Here is a 15,487-nt window from a genome sequence, read left to right on the forward strand (position 1 = left end):
GTTCAATGTCATGGAGAGTTTTGCCCACTTTGTCTTCAATGTACCTTATGGACTCCAGTCTGATGTTGAGGTCTCTAATCCATTTTGATCTTACTTTTGTATATGGCATTAGGCAGAGATCTGAGCCCTGTTTTTTGCATGTAGTTGTCCAGTTTTGCCAGCACAATTTGTTAAAGAGGCTTTCCTTGTCGCACTTCACATTTCTTGCTCCTTATCAAAGATTAGATGATCATATGCTGGGGGGGGGGGGCGGGAGAGATATCAGTATATTCAACCCTGTTCCATTGGTCTGCAGTTCTGCCTTTGTTCCAGTACCATGTTGTTTTAATTATTACTGCTTTGTAGTAGAGTTTGAAGTTAGGGAGGTTGATTTCTTCCATATTCTTTTTCCCAAGAATTGCTTTAGCTATTCGTGGGTGCTTATTGTTCCATATGAATTTCAGGAGTGTTAGCTCCATTTCTTTGAAGAATGTCATGGGTATCATTATGGGGATTGCATTGAATTTTTACAGTGCTTTAGGAAGTATTGCCATTTTGACAACGTTAATTTTCCTGATCCATGAACAAGGGATATTTGTCCATTTCCTGGTGTCCTCTTTTATTTCCTGAAGCAGAGTTTTGTAGTTTTCTTTGTACAGGTCCTTAACTTCCTTTGTTAAGCTAATTCCTAGGTAGTAGATTTTCTGGGGCACAATTGTGAATGGGATTGTTTTATTCATGTCACTCTCTTCTCTCTCACTATTTGCGTATAGGAAAGCCATGGACTTTTGGGTATTGATTTTATAGCCTGCAACTTTACTGTATGAGTCTATTGTTTCTAGGAGTTTCTTTGTAGAGGTTTTACAGTTCTCTAAGTGTAGTATCATATGATCTGTGAATAGTGAGAACTTGATTTCTTCCTTTCCTATCTGGATGGACTTAATATCTTTTTCTTGCCTGATCACTATTGCAAGAACTTCTAGTACTATATTGAACAGCAATGGAGAGAGTGTGCATCCTTGTCTCATCCCTGATCTTAGTGGGGAGGGTCTCAGTTTTTCCCCATTGAGGATGATGCTTGCTGTAGGCTTGTGGTAGATGGCTTTAACTATATTGAGGAAAGTTCCCTCTATCCCCATTTTGGCGAGGGTTTTCATTATAAATGGGTGCTAGATCTTGTCAAATGTTTTCTCTACATCTAATATATTTTTTATCTTTTTTTGTTGATATGATCGATTATGTTGATTTTTTTCCGAACGTTAAACCATCCTTGCATCCCGGGTTGAATCCCACTTGGTCATGCTGTATGATATTTTTGATGAGTTGTTGAATTCTATTTGCTAGTGTTTTATTGAGAATCTTTGCATCCGTGTTTATGAGGGATATTGACCTGTAGTTTTCTTTTTTTGTGCTGATTTTTTTTTTTTGGTATGAGAGAGATATGGGCTTTATAGAAACTGTTTTGGAGAGTTTCTGCTTCTTCAATTTCCTGGAAAAGCTTGAGAAAAACTTGCAAAAGGTCCTCTTTAAATGTTTGGAAAAATTCACTAGTAAATCCATCTGGACCTGGGATTTTGGTTTTGGGAAGAATTTTGATTACCGTTTCAATTTCCTTGATGTTGATAGTTCTATTCAGATACTCTAGATCTTCTTGATTCACCCTTGGGAGATTATATGAATCCAGGAATTTATCCATTTCTTCTAGGTTGTCTTGTTTCGTGACATACAGACTTTCAAAGTAGTCTCTGATGAACTTTAGAATGTCTTTGGTTTCTGTTGTGATATTCCCTTTCTCATTACTGATTCGGTTTATTAGGGTTTTCTCTCTGTTTCTTTGTGAGTGTTGCTAGTGGTTTATCTATCTTATTTATTTTCTTGAAGAACCAACTCTTGGTTTTATTGATATTTCGGATTGTTTCTTTGGTTTCCATGTAATAGATTTCTTCTCTAAGTTTTATGATCTCTTTCCTTCTGCCTGATTTGGTCTCCTTTTGTTGATCCTTTTCTAAGATCTTGGACTGTGAATTCAAGTTGTTTATGTGTGCCCTTTCTTCCTTACTGAGAAATGCTTGCAGAGCTATAAATTTTCCCCTTAACACGGCTTTCGCTTCACCTCATAGGTTCTGGTAGATCGTGTTTTCTTTCTCATTTGTTTCCAAGTATCTTTTGATTTTTTCCTTCACATCCTTCCTGACCCACTCGTTCAACATTGAGTTGTTTAATTTCCAGGTGTTTGATTTGGTTCTTTGTGTCTGTGTGTGATTTACTTCTATCTTCAGTGCATCATGGTCTGAAAAGATTGTTGATACTATTTCTATCTTCCTGATTCTATTGAAGTATGTTTTGTGGCCTAGCACATGGCTTATTTTGGAAAATGTTCTATGTGCACTGGAGAAGAACGTGTACTCTTTCTTTTTCGGGTGTTACGCCCTGTATAGGTCTATACGCCCTCTCTCTTCTATTTCTTCTTTCAAAGCCATTGTTTCTTTGCTGAATTTTTGTTCCTGTTAATCTATTCAGAGGTGATACGGCAATGTTGAAGTCTCCGGCTACTCTTTTGTTGCTAGCAATGTGCTCTTAAAAATCTGTTAGCAGCTGTTTTAAATATTTATTTGTTCCCTCATTAGATGCATATACATTTAAGAGTGTGATTTCTTCCTGTTGTACGTATCCCTTGATGAATAGAAAATAGCCTTCACTGTCCCTTCTAATCTTTTTCAATGTGAAATTGATGTTGTTGGATACCAGTGTATGGGCACACTAATTTTTTGAGGGAGCTGTTTGCTTTCAGGATTGTTTTCCATCCTTTAAGTTTGTGTCTGTGTTTGCTCTTACTGTTGAAATGAGTTTCTTGTAGGCAGCAGAATGTTGGATTCTGTCCCTGAATCCATTTTGCCACTTCATGGCTCTTAATTGGTGAATTGATGTTGAGAGAGATTATTGTTATGGGGTTTTGTGTTATCTTCCTGTAAGGGTGTGCTGTGCTTGTAGGGTTTGTCTTGTCTTATAGTAGCCCCTTTAGCCCTTCTTTTAAGGAAACCACTGAAGACTATATTCCCCTCCCTCTTCACATGCCCAAAGGAATAGAAGAATGATCATCAATTGATTGATCATCAATGGTAAAAGGCAGTCTCAACAGCACCATGAGAACTGGCTTCCTGCTTCAGAGTAGAAGCCCTGGCTCCTCCTGGTTTCTTTTGGTCTACACAATCAAAGAAACTTCTCTAGTAACAAATTACAGAAATCATACCAGAAAGTATAGCCTTTTGTCCTCATTTAAGTACAGAAATAGCCCATATAACTTGTATTCCCAATTCATTAGTTAGAACTAGTCACCTGGCTCCATCTAAGCAGGAGAGGAGGAAATGCAATCCTACTATGGGCTGAAAGGAGAGAACACAACTGAGTTCTCTAAGGTGGTACTAGAATTTTCACTTTTCTGTATACGATATAAAAAGGTGGGAGTTCTTTTTCAATATTAGTAATTGATTTGAGATTACTCTTCAATATAAAAAAGTTGCCTTTCTTCTCTATTCCCTTGAAATAGTTTCTAAACTACTTCTCATTTTATCTTTACTCCCTCATATACTTTATTTGTGTTTACCTTTACCTTTCATCAACCTAAACCTTATTTCCTATTTAGATTTTGTTTTTCTAGACCATACGGCTTTCTTTCAATATCAGGCAAGCTAGTTTATAGAGTGAAATGCCTCAAGTACTATCTTTTCATGGAAAGTTGTAGCGCACATTCTTATGGGAACTAAAAGCCTTCAAGTATCTGAAGTGAATCTCATGGTGCCCATCATTTTTAGGTGAGCTGTCTTTCTTTTTGCCATTTCCTCTTGGAAACTACTCATTTTCAGGCCCATTCATATGAGTTTCAAATAGGAATTTTCCCCCCAGAATTATATCTCCATTCCTCCCACCATCCAGAGAATTCCCAGCTGTCTCTTCTGATAGAAATTTCTTTTCCTGTGTCTTAGGGCTTTCAATCTCAAAAGGAGATAAGACGATAAATTAATTGCTAATGGCAGAAAACAAAAGGAAGATTTTGACAGTCTTTATACCTTTGGATAGGTCAGAAAAGTACAATAGAACTCTGACTGAGGAGCTAAAACTGAGACTCAAAAAGGAGAACCTGGCCCTCAGATAACTTTGACACTTCAATGATATTATGTACATTTTACTGCTCTGGAAATTTATTATTTCCATCGCCAAGAGATGGATTTGGTTTTCTTTTCTTGATTTGTGTTAGGATAAAAATGCATTAATCTTTCTCTAATGCTAAAAAGAAACTTTTGTTTGGTATTCTTTAAATTTGAAATGTGTTTTCCATTATTCACCACATGAGCTCAAATTTGTAAAGAACATAAGAAACTGAAGACCTAATTTACTCCTTGTTCTGCTTTGTGGGAAACAAAGCAGAAAAGGATAATAGCCAAGGTCTGGTAGCTTCAGCCTGAAATCAATCTAGGTTTCACATTCCATATGAATGGTAAAAGCCTTGATGTCATTGAAAGGCACCTCTATTTCATCTTTATAGTGAGGAACAAAAAAAGGATGCCAAGTCCTGATAAAAGAAACTAGATTGGGCATTTCCCCCCTCAGGTCTATGAGTATTTTCACACTACCCACCTCTTTATGCCATGTCTGTCTCTGCTCTCCCATCCTTTCCTCACTTTACTCCTTCAGATTAGGTGTTTTATGATGTTCTCCTTAGAGAAGCCAGTGGAATTTATTAAAGCCACCTGCTCATAACCTCCCTGGTACAGGAAGAGCTGCCTTTCCTTCTTCCCCCTGACTACAGAAAGCTCTAGTGTCTACATTGAGCTGACTGTCTCACTTGCATCCCCATTGGGCCACTTCCTGTCATGAACAGCACAGCAGCATTCAATGTTTTCTCAGATCAGCAGCACAGTATGAAAGATGGCAGGAAACTGTTGGACAGCTATATAAAAGATGACATTTGGATGAAATAGCAGGGGCTATGTGACCTAAACACTGACTTGGTTGCCATCATCATTTTGTCTTGATTGCACTTGTGCAGAGTGCATAGATGCTCTTAACAACGAATCTACTGCTTTCCTCACCCTACATAGCCACTTCCCAGTGAAGTTACCCCTCTGGTTCTCACAGACCCTCAACTCAGCTCTCAACTCTAGATGGCGGAAGCTGGTCATTTGTCACAAGTGGTAGGCACTGAGTGAACAGTGATATTTTTTTCTCAGGGATGAGTGAACTTTTTGTGTCTGTTAAATAAAAGCTGGAAAAATCATCTTCAATGAAGGATCATTTAATCTCTGAGAAAATCGGGCTGGCTGATTTTAGCCTTGATCATGTGTGTTTGTTCCCACTGCAGTCTTTGGAAGTTGCCTGCCAAGGACAGGATTTGGTCTCAAGTGAGCAAGAAATACAGACAAATTAGGTGCCAGATTCCACTTGTCTAAAAATGGTAAATTAATAGTCCTTGCCTAATGGTGTTCTTTTTACTTGAGTTAAGGGCATAACTGAAATGTTCTCTTCCATGTAAAAACAGAATAGATTTTTGTTTCTTTGCTTCATTCCTCTCACAAGGAGTACAATCAATTTTGTTTGCAATAGAAAACTCTGAAGTTCCAATTGCTCTCTTTCTCTCATCCCATCCCCTCCCCAGAATACAATCCTATCCTTTAGTCTTAAATTAAAAAAGAAAACAATCTTGTCCTGCTCCAAAAGGTAAGAGGAGATAGATGGGAACATTTGTTTGTGACCTTCAACCAAAAAATTCTCTATCGGCACTATAAATTTGTTCCTTTGGTGAATGGAAGAGTGTGCTTCTCAGGATGGAGAATGTATTTGTACCCAAAATTTGAAAAGGAAAGTCAATTAGTCAAATTAATTTCTAGCTGACAGCCCTAAAATTTCATTTCCCATTGGCCACATCATGAAGCAAAGGAAGAGTTATAATGATTGTGAAAGATGCAGTGCTAGGAAATGGTGCCTTTCTTTCTCAGTCTTAATCAAGACTTTGCTTTTTCTGCAATCAAACTCAGTCTCTGCTGTCTTTGGGGAGAAAAGGTAAGGTAACCTGGGACCAACTCTTCACTGGTCTTCTGCATCCTTTAAGTTGCCTCTAGAAGATACTTCTTTGAATTCAAGAATGGCAGAATCACTCCGAAGCATCTATTCCTGCTAAGTTGTCAGTCACCAGGCAAAAATTCCCAGGGAATTGGGGATGTTAAGTAAGCTTTGTTAAGTAAAATGTCTATAGTTGATGATAGCATTGGGAAATTCTGCCACTAAAGAATAATTAAGGATAAGTCTTGGTCCATTTGATCCTAACTCATTAATACTAGTGAAAGTTTTATACAATTCTTGATCACTGAGTCACTTTCTGGACAGCATTTCTTTTACTTCATTGCCTAACATTGAATCTCTATAGCTGTTTTTCTGATCAAGATAACTGATCAGTGTGAAGTGAACATTTGAACACATCTCTGAGGTATTTATAAACCAGATATTTACCACAATGTATAATTTAAAAATTTCTATTTCTAGAAATTATAAGTGAAATATCTTCAGAAGTCAGGGCAATGAGGGAATTGGCTTTAAGGCATGCCCTAGAGAATGGTTTGGATTATGGTTTCTCAATCTTTTACCAACCATGCCTGTTTCTGATTTTGTTTCCTTTTTGTGAACCCCTTGTTCTATCTGTTTCCCACAGTTTTGTGTTGGAGCTTTATAGTTTTGTGTTTTTCACCTGGGGCAGCTTGGAACATGGCCTCATGACAAGAAATTTTAGATGATAGAACTAAACATATCCATTTGAAGTCAGCCATATTAGAAATGTTGATTTTGACTTCTGGTTTGATAGTTTAAAACCCCATTGTGCTTTGTAGTGACTCTTAAAAATATGCCTTGCATATTCAATTTAATGATGAAATGTCATTTGGTTAATAGCAGAGTGAGCTAGTAATCCCTTCGTACATGTGGAATGCATGATAGAATAATTGGATCAATCTGGTCTTCTGGTTTTGGAACATCATTTTCCCAATCTGTCAACTTATTCTCCTCTTCTTACACCCACATAAACACAGATTTTGGTTATGACTCTGGGTTGTCTCCAAATGTCCAAGAACATCCTTCTTGTCTTTCTGGATAAAGGAAAATAAACGCCCCACCCCACCCCATGCCCCCACACTATGGATGCTGAACATGTTGAAAATACAGAAATGAGTCTCCTTTGAGTTTCTACCTGAACTTGTACTGAATTGCCTCTACTTCCTTTTATCCTTACTACTTACTACTATTTGAATGTTGTGATCTCTCTTTGTGATCTCTGTCAATAAAAGTAGTAATCATTATCTGGAGTTGAATGTATCATGGAAAACTCAGTGTTTTACTTTTCTACTAACTTCTTAAATACACTTGTATTTATTATTTTTCTGAGTAAAAGTTATTTAAGAAAAATAAAATACTTCTGAAATTCAGTTTGCTTTTGAGCATCTTGTTGTTAATAAAAATGAACAAAAATAGGAAGTTTTGCATTTGCTTTTAGTTTTCAAGAAAGTCAATCTGATTTTAGTATACAATTATTGGACATAGACCTATCTGTGAACTTATTCATCCTAGGTTTTGTTAATTTCCTCCCTGGATAATTGAGGAAGATATGACTTACTTAAAAGAACTTACATAATAAAGGATTTTTTTCTTAAAGCTGCAAACATCATTTTTGCCTCTTATATGAGAATAAAGAATCCATAATCAGTGTTATAATGAGGGGAAGGGAATGTATGAAAGAAATACATACCTTAAACTTGATTTAGAAATGGGCACAACTGTGTATTTGTAGATATATGTTAGAGAAGTTTATAATAATTATGCATGGTGAGATCTTATAAAATCAGAAATATCTGAAATGAAAATATGGATTCCAGAAGGCTAAGGAAGGAACTATAGAACATTATTTGTTCTTTATCAATTTGTTCAAATTATCACTGTGAAGTTGAAAAAACATACTTTAGGCTCAGCCAGGCATTATTCTTCATTGCTGGTAAAGCAATAAACCACAGAAATCCACTGTCAAATCCATTGAAAAAGTGGCAAATCATTAAATTGGTAGGGCTTTTGAGACTTGGCCTGGCCACCAATTAAAAAAGCACAATTGAGAAAATCCCACTTTATTTATGTTTTAGTTTTATTTTCTTATCATTGGGGGTGGGGGCACGCCACACCCTGCAATGCTCAGGGCTTACTCCTGACTCTGTGCTCAGAGGGTACTACAAGTAGTAACAGGGAAGCATATGGTGCCGGTAACCTAACTGTGTTTGGCTATGTGCAAGACCAGCATCTTATCCCTGTATTAAGTAACTTCATCTTAACATGAGGAGCATGGACGCAATGCTCTCTAAGTCCCCTTGTAGCTTTAATATCATGAGTCATTTGAAAAATGCACTCAGATTGTGCAGGCATTGGGAACAGCATTGTCACTCCCCAGCATGGGGCCTGACCAGAACTCTGAACTATAGATAATAATAGGTCAGAACTGACCCCTTGACCCGGTCTGTTCTGACCTCCTCTGGTCTCCGTGTCCCAGAAACTTTTATACTTATTCAAAGGGTGAGTCGCCTGTTTGGTAATACATTTAAAAAAAATATGGGAAACAACTGCATGCTTGTATCTTTCCTACCTTTTCAAAATAGTTTTTAGCATGGTAGTCTGGGAATAGTGGTGGTGAATATGCTGAAATAGCCGGTAATAAAGAACCAGATACTCATCAGTCACACAAAGACTAATTGTCTTCATTTGGGGAATTATTTTGCCGGTACACCCTTGAGACCTCTCCATGAAATAACATGTTCTGGACCACTTCAGGAGCCTATTTATGTCCACTTTTACCTGACAACATGGTTTGGTAGATTGTTATCCATCTTTCTAGAAATGCAATTTCACTATTGATGCATTATTGCTTAGAAATTCCTTCCTTTTACCCCTCAGAAGATCAGCCATGCATTTTTCTTGTTTCTTAATCCTCCCTTCACCAATAATACAAATGAAATAGAAATTTCACTTTTCACTTTCTACACCGTGATGTTAGAACTAGGGTTTTGTTTTTCTAAGCAGCTATTCCTTTCTAACTGTAGACTAGGTTAGCAAACTCAGTACCCTCACCCACTCTGGAGGTCTAAGGGAATCAACACATTAGAAGGAGGCATTTTTGGGAAAGAACTGTTGGTATGTTGTGCCAGCCTCTTCCTCGAGCAAAAAAGAAATGGGCTCTGAAAAAATAATTGGGAAACTTACTGGGGAAAAAAGTTCCTCCATCACCTTTGTGATAGCAGTTACAGAGAACTGTGGTCTCATCAGGTGGAGACCATTTGATGAGTGAGAAGTAGGCTGCAGCTACTGCCACAGTGAAGCAGAGAAAAAATGACTGAGTTGGCCTTCATTCCCAGAGGTTTCAGTGAAAAGGATTGGTATTTCCTGTGCACTTTGGTTAGATCTTATTCAAGATGACTGCTTGGAAAATGGATAGTCATCTGTGAAAAAGGGAAGTGTTACTAGATTCTTAGGATCTGGGGCAGAGGAATGTGGCAGTGATGTAGAGAGCACAGGCAGCCCCAAGCATCTGTTGCCCAGCACTAGAGGCAGCAGTCATGTGAAGTGGGAGCAAACTGCCCTGTTTTCCATTTTTCTTACAGTCTCTGCCTCATCCTGCAGATATTGAAAACTCCTATTAGGTAGTCGGGGAAAACAAGGACTGAAGCTGCCAGGTTAGGGAACAGAATAGTAATTAAGCTTCCTCATAATGATCTCAACATAGCAAGTACAGGCTCAATTTTAAGCAGATTTCAAAATCTAAATTTGATAGAGAACTGTATTTGGTCAGTAGAGTAATACCCCCAGGCCACATCCCCTAACGCTCACAAAACTGTTCAAATCCTAAATGCAAAAAACTATGAATAAGATACCATGTATGGGAAAAGATAATTTGCAAAGAAGGTAAATGTGGAAACATATGGAATGAAGGTGGCTAACCTGCTGATTTTCAACTGATAGGAACATGAAAATTCCAGGTGGATCCAAGATAAACACAGGGGTCTCAATAAGCAAAGGCTGGAGGCATGAGAGTTAGAGTCTTAGGAAAGTGGTACCCAAGATTCCAGTAACTATCACTTATTTTGAAGATGGAAAGGAACTGCAAAACTAGAAAAGTGAAAAGCCTATGATAAAGGAAGTGAGGAAATAGATTCTCTCTGGTTTCCAGAAAAGAACACCACCCTGCTGAATCCTTGATTTTGTTTGGGGCTCACTTGTATCAGTGCTCCAGGCTTACACCTGGCTCTGTCCTCAGGGGTTACTCTTGAGAATCTAACTGGGGTTGGTCATAGGGAAGGCAATACTTTGTATTGTTTTTCTAATCCCTATTTGTGTTGTTTTAAGTCGCTGGTTTTGGAAGTGATTTGAAGCAGCAGAAATAGAAAACTAATGGAGAAAATACCTGAATTGAAACTATTACTTGCATAAGGTTCCCCAAAAGTGATGGGTAGAGGTAAAGAATTTCCTAGGTTTTAAATTAAGAAAAGTAAACCAAAAAGTAAAGTTGCTTAAAGAATAAAGGGGTTGGGGTTGGGGGCATAGGGGCATGTGGCCCATATCTAAAGTCCAAGTCTAGGATATTAATTTTTCATAGGGCAACATTACTGCCAAAATACTTAGCTTTGTCAGGTAGTTATTAATAGAAGCCTTACCCATTTGTCAGCATCATTGAAAGAGGACTGACCAGGCAGTAATCAAGGAAAATTGTAATCTTTGTGGTTGGAGGACTGATAGTAAATGAATATAGTGAGGAATAAAATTGGAAATGCATATTAAATTCTGCTTGATGGACTTTAGATATTATAGGAAATAAGTTGCATTTACCCCCAATAATCTTAAATAGTATATGAACATTTGAACTATGGAAGTGGCAAAGGAACTAGAATGTGAAATGATTGGAGACAAAATGTTAATGTTTAAAGATGACAAGGTTGGGACAGATAGTACAGAGGTTCAGGCACTGGCTTTCCATGTGACTGACCCCGGTTTGAATTCTGTTACCGCATATGGTCCCCTGAGCACAGAGCCAGAAATAAGCCCTGACATAGCTAGGGCTCCAAAACAAACAAACAAAAGTGATAGAACATGTACATAAACTAAGAAGCATAGTTTAAAAAGTAAAATGGAAAACAAAGAATATTAATTTTTCCTTTCAGTTTTATTTGGGCCACACTGGATTGTGCTCAGGGGTTACTTTTGATGGGGACCAAGGACCATATGGGTGACAGGAACTGAACCTGGCTCAGCTGTGTGCAAAGCAAGTGCCTGATCCATTCTACTATCTCTCCAATAATCTTAGTGGTTTTCAGCTGGACATTGTTAGCAGATAGTGAATGCAGGTGGGAAGAAGTAGAGGGACAGCTTTTTATTGTTGCTTATCTGTTTTGGTGGTAGGAACCTTTGAGATGATTAAGGGTCACCACTTTGGAGCAATTCAACCTATTCAAAATTGCATCAACATTCAAAGATGGAAGTCAGAGATTATATTGGGATTATTTGGGTGTCTTTGCCAGAAAAATCCAAATGGTTAAGGTTACAGAAATGAGATCATCTAGGAAAAGAGTATTGAGAATCATATTTATGCTCTATTGGCCCAATAACAAGAACATTTTAATGAATCAACAGCAACACCTTTGTAGCAGTCTTAAACATTGCAAATGATGTTCATCTCTTCCCACTGCTGAATGGGAAAAGATGTTGAATGAAGGGAGAATTGAGAGCTTGCTGAACAGAAATGAAAGCTGAGGTGTAAATGTGACAAAGACTGAGTAAATATTAGGTAGGTCCCAGCGAGCAGTGAGAAGCAACTTTTAACAGTATCAAAAAGTGTGTTTCAGTCTGAGCTGTAAATTGAGAGGAAAAACTAAATGGGGAAGACTGGATAGTGGGGAAAGAAAGCAGAGGAGGAAAATGTTAGTGATTTTGGTGATAATGGCAGGTCTGCCTGAACAGAAATTTGTATGGTGAGAGAAAGATAGGCGATGTCATTTCCTCCGGGGGAAATTAAACTTAAATAACTGTATTTATTCCACCACTTTTTGTTTAGCACTTCTGAGCTTGTGAAGGTCCTGAACTTCTTGGGAAGTTCCCTCTACTCTAGCAAGTGTGTGAGTGGTACATAGAATGGAATTGGGCATCACGATCTCAGTGGGGTTGGTGCTTGGTATCATAGTTTATACCCAGTCTAATACAGAGAAAAGAAGATCCTACGATTTGAGAAGTGAGCAGTCTAATTGATGAGGCCAATTTTTTTTCACAAAAATTACTTTTAATAGAGTCAAACTCAGGAGACAAATTTTTTAAAAATATTTATTTTTATTGAATCACCATGAGATACAGTTACAAAGCTTTCATGTTTGAGTTTCAGGCATACTATGACCAAACACCCATCCCTACACCAGTGCATATTTTCAACCATCAATGTCCCAAGTATTCTTGTCCCAGCCCACCTCTCCCCAAGATTCTCTGGCAGACAACTTCCCTCATACTCTCTCTCTCTCTCTCTCTCTCTCTCTCTCTCTCTCTCTCTCTCTCTCTCTCTCTCTCTCTCTCTCTCTCCTTTGGGGCATTACTGTTTGCAATACAGATACTGAGAGGCTAGCACGTTTTTGTCCTTTATCTACTTTCAGCATACATCCCCTATACCTAACAATCCCTCCAACCATTATTGACTTAGTGATCCCATCTCTATTCCAGCCTCCTTCTCCCCTAGCTCATGAATTTGGCTACCAATCATGGAGCAATATTCTTGGCCCTGTCTCTACCGTCCTTGGGTGTCAGTCTCATATTATGTTTTTTTTTATATTCCACAAATGAGGGCAGAGAAGACAAATTTTTAAAACTAATGCTATAAGATTGTAGAATGTAAGGAAGATTATATTAACCTATGTTAAGAGGGTTGAAGAAGGTTTCTGCATTGTATAGTGCTTTAACCTGAGTTTTGGATAACTAGAGAACAGGGTAAACTAAAGCATTGAACTGTTTAGAATTTGCCTTATACAAGACTGAATTGCTATTCTTGAGGAACTTCCTGAAAACCCTATTGCTCCACACCCTCCCACAAAAAGATAATCTCTTTCTACTTTGTGCTTCCACTCCAGCTGGCATAGACTACTACAGATGGTTTCTATTTCCCTGTATTTGCTCCTTTTATGGGCTGGCTCATTCAACAAGAGGTTGCTTGAGAGCAATCTGGGGTGGCTTGAAGGCAGCAATGATGCTTTCATTTTCCTTGACTTCATAAATTCTACCATGATGATTACTTAAGCATGGTGAATGAGTAAATGAAAATGAAATGCAATAACTGTCCTTTTGCTATTTTTTTAGTCTTCTGGTTAGCTGCAGTCAAAAACATAGCTGGATTTCATGACTGACTTTTGCTCTCTTTTCTCTTTACCTAGAAAGACAGAGTTTGGAAATACCCAATTTTATGAGTTTTCTTTAGCTTTGGTTTGTGGGTGACATATGGAAGTGCTCAGGGTTTACTCCTAGCTCTACTCAGAAATCACTTCTTGTGGTGTTTGGGGTACCCTGAGTTGTGCCGGGGATTGGACTGAAACATGGTTGGCTGAATTTAAGGCAAGTAACTTAACTGCTGTATTATCTCTTCAACCCCAGTCACTTTTAAATTGATTTTACTTTATAATCCTCACTTAAGAAACCTCTCCTAGCTGGCTTGATTAGATGCTCTTAGGAATGTCCTTACCTAGAGCTAGTCTGGTAAAGTAGTCTTTTGAAATCTTTATTGGATTTGCCAATGGCTGTTATAATCTGAAAAAAATGTATGTATGCCACCCCCTCCCTTTTGGGTAAGTTACTTCCTACCTCATGTCTGTGAAGGCTGAAATAACTTGTCACTAGAGTCAAGTTAAAGGCTTTTGAATCTTTATTATCCTAGTGCCTAGTGTCTGAGTAAATCTCAGGACTAGGACTGATTCACAGCAATACACACACACACACACACACACATATGGGTATATATATATACGCATATATGTGTATATACATATATATACATAAATATGTGTATGTGTGTATACACGCATGCACATATATGTGGGTATATATTTGTGTATATATGCATATATGTGTATGTACACATATATACGTAAATATGTGTATGTGTGTGTACACACACACACACACACAAATCAAGTCAGTCAAGTCTGAAATTCCCATGTCCCTTTCTCCAGTCAGCTATCCACATCCACTTTCAATATCAAATTGTCTCCTTTCTTCTTTTGTGTTTTCTCTCTGATTGCAGTTCATTCTTCAGAAATTGAGTCTTCATCCAGGTGTCTTCTGCTGAAGGGGCATTTATCACATTTATTATATCAACTTTTTCTAAGTATCTCTTAAGAAAGGAAGTGACTTTTGTTTTGATATGAATAATTGCCTCATTGGCCTCTTATTTACTGTGTGACTTTCCCCTTGAGGAAACTACAGAGGTGGCAGTAGTGAGTGATATAATATTATATATCATACATAAACACGGTCCCTGGAAATAAACTTTCTTTCCATACTGGCTCTCCCATTGGATTCATGATAGAGGCAATCTAGGTACCCTTTCTTATCATCATTTGTAAAATGAGATGAACTGTTTCAAAGTGTGTTGGTAGGCATCATGCCGAACTGTAGGGGATTAGGGTGGCTGTTGTTATCATACTAGGAGGTTGTTGATTATCTTTTGGAGTTAGTCTGCTGAGTTCAAACATGACTTCCTACTTACTGTTCTATGGCCTTGAGCTTCCTTTTCAATTTACTTATCTGTAAAATGGTAATTATGGCAGCACCTACTTCATATGGCTTTGAAATTGCATAAAAAATGCAAAGCTTTATAAGATGAGGAACAATTAATACATTATCATTCCAACACTTGTGTTATTCTAAGTATTGTGAGAACTGAACAATGTCAAAGCACTTTTAAAATGTCATAAGCACAATAAGTGTATATGAGATTCCCTTGCTTGTAAGATTTTCTAAGAATCTTAAAGGCAAGTGACTTTGAATGGTTGTTTTTGTTTGTTTTTTGGAAACACCAAGCTGTGCTCAGGAAGTACTTCTGGCTATGCACTCAGGAATCGCTTCTGACAGGCAGTACTGCATGAAGTGCTGGGATCAAATGCGGTTGACTTAGTGCAGGGCAAGTACCTAGACTCTGTGCTATCTTTCAATCCCCATTAACTGTTCATCTTTATTTTTTTTATTAGTCTACCTTTTTTATTGAATCACTGAGAGATGGACGATTACAAAGCTGTTCATGATTGGAATTCAGTCATACTGTATTCCAACACCCATCCCTCCACTCATGTGCATTTCCCAGTACCAATGTCCCCAGATTCCCTCCCATCACCCCCCACCCCTGCCTGCCTCTATGGCAGGTGATTTGCTTCTCTCTCTCTCTCTCTCTCCCTGTCTCTCTCTCTCTTTC

At 37.9% G+C, this 15,487-nt stretch overlaps 1 protein-coding gene and 1 pseudogene across 4 annotated transcripts in view; one reads left to right on the forward strand and one right to left on the reverse strand.

Moving 5' to 3' along the window:
- The window catches only part of CTNNA2 (catenin alpha 2), a 1,325,246-nt gene that overhangs the window by 1,168,460 nt on the left and 141,299 nt on the right, over positions 1–15,487 (forward strand). The gene's annotated exons all lie outside the window — the stretch shown is intronic.
- LOC130029563 (uncharacterized) lies at positions 3,018–3,245 on the reverse strand (annotated as a pseudogene).

The sequence above is a fragment of the Sorex fumeus genome, unplaced genomic scaffold (assembly GCF_029834395.1).
Source record: "Sorex fumeus unplaced genomic scaffold, SorFum_2.1 ptg000003l, whole genome shotgun sequence".
Lineage (NCBI taxonomy): Eukaryota > Metazoa > Chordata > Mammalia > Eulipotyphla > Soricidae > Sorex > Sorex fumeus.